At 35.9% G+C, this 2,145-nt stretch overlaps 1 protein-coding gene across 2 annotated transcripts in view; it reads right to left on the reverse strand.

Moving 5' to 3' along the window:
- LOC108294688 (zinc finger protein 679-like) overlaps positions 1 to 2,145 on the reverse strand; it is a 194,906-nt gene that overhangs the window by 69,035 nt on the left and 123,726 nt on the right. The window lies entirely within an intron of this gene.

Raw genomic sequence — 2,145 nt, forward strand, 5'->3', positions numbered from 1 at the left:
AAATAAACAAAAATGAATGTAGGTTGAACACAGTGTAAAAGTGTGACATTTCATATGTAAAACATGAAATTCTAAAGGGAAAAAATAGAGAATAGCAATTTGAAGAGGTAATGGCCCATAGTTTCCCCAAGCTGATGAAAGATATTGACCCACAGATTTAAGAGTCTGTGAGCCCCAAGCAGTGTAAATGCAAAGAAAACCACCCTAAAAGACATAATAGCAAAAATGCTGAAAAACATAGACAAAGAGAAAAGTATAGAAGGAGGCAGAGAAAAAAAGACAAATTCACTAAAGGAACTAAAGTTGAACTTACTTCTGAACAGAAGTAGTGGAAGCCAGAAGATAACAGAATGATGTTTTTAAAGGGCTAAAAGAAAATAACTCCCAACCTCTAAGTCTATACCCAGTGAAAATATCTTTCAAAAATAAAGACAAAGTCAAGATATTTTGAGACAAAATATAGAATTCATCACTTTCATATCTGCTCAAAAACAAATATTAGAGTTTCTCAGGCAGAAAAAGAAGATTCCAAATAGAAACAGAGAAATAATATTAGGAATGAGGAACAGCTGAAAGGGTAATATGTTATTGAAGTATATCCAATTATCTAAGAATTACTACGGATGCAGTAGAGAAGGCTCGTTTATCTCTAAGAATTTGAGTATTATTTTAATAGCTTATTAGCCAAGCAGGAAATACAGGGAATCTGACTTTGGGTTCTTCCTACTACCAAAATGAGTTTAAGCTTTTTTTTCTTAAAAAACCTATTTTTAGAACTATTTCTCTCCAACTGAGGCTACTGTGTATAAACAAAAATATTATTTCAAATTGAAGTTTTTGAATGTAGAAGAAACTCAATGAGGATTTTTTACTCTCTTTTGACCTTTCTCCAAATACATAAACCTGAAGGTTTCTACAATTTTAAAGACCCATTTCCCTAAAGAATGTTTCATTAAAATCTAGTTAATTCATTTTCTACAATTTAAAAGACCCATTTCTCGAAAGAATGTTTCTAGTTAATTCTTGTGTAAGCCAATGGATTCCCCATCCAGTTACTTAAGACTGTATGTGCACTGCTTGAGCCCTGAAGGTTAGGCCATAAGCCAAGGCCATAGTGCCCAAATGACAAGCAGGTGTCCCTGAGAACTCAAACATCCCAGAGTGTATCTGAGAATATATCAAGACAAACAAGTCTCATTGCCTGCAGTTGGCAAAGCATGAGAAAACTGGCTTAAAAGCAGCTTAGAGACAGGCGGCAGTGTGGTTTTCTGGAGTTATCCTCCTGCTGCCCAGGAGTGTCTCGTGTGTAATTCAAAAACAAATGTTAGTCTCATTATACTTGGCCTGATTATTTGCATAAAGTGTAGTAAGAATAGTGATTATCCACATGGACTCCTTTTAAGTTGGCTTTGCTAGAACTTTTATAAGGAATTCTAAAGTCAACTTTTAAAAAACCTTGGGGCCAGAAGCCAAGCCAAAAATTTCTCATTAGACTGTGCTTTTTTTTTTTTAACATGTGTCAAAAGATTTTATTAAACTAATTTAATTTGTTAGGGAAACAGTAAGACATTACAACTAGTTTAAGAGGAGCATTCAAAGCATAGACATGTAACAGGCCATCAGGAAGGAGGAAATAAATTTGCTAAATGATGCAACATCAATCAATAGCTGGGGCCTGTCATCCACACACAATCACTCCACCGCATGCACACATGCATCCCTATGGTTTGTCCACAACTTGCAGAGTTGAAGAGTAGCTCAAGAACATCCAAGGGCAGAGGCCACTGGGAAGGGCTGAGCTACAATGGAGTAGAGCTCCCTCACTCCTGATTTTCATGGCTACCACCATTTTTCTCTGGCAAATCACAGACATATTTTAAGATGAGTAAATCTATAAAAGTGATTAATCACAGAATTATTCCAAAAGTGTTGCCGGGCACTCTGACTCACCAAGCACACATTCTGAAATCAAATTCTAATTTCTGTCCACAAGGTGTAGGCCATCAGTGTTCTTAAAGGAGGCAAATGGTTATTCTGAGGTAGAAAACATTTTCCAATGTAGATAAGGATGTAGATACGAGGTAAATGTTACAGTTGTGTTCACACTAACAATAAACTACGGATGATGTGGCTTAGAGTCAGTCA

The sequence above is a fragment of the Cebus imitator genome, unplaced genomic scaffold (assembly GCF_001604975.1).
Source record: "Cebus imitator isolate Cc_AM_T3 unplaced genomic scaffold, Cebus_imitator-1.0 Scaffold598, whole genome shotgun sequence".
NCBI classification, from domain to species: domain Eukaryota; kingdom Metazoa; phylum Chordata; class Mammalia; order Primates; family Cebidae; genus Cebus; species Cebus imitator.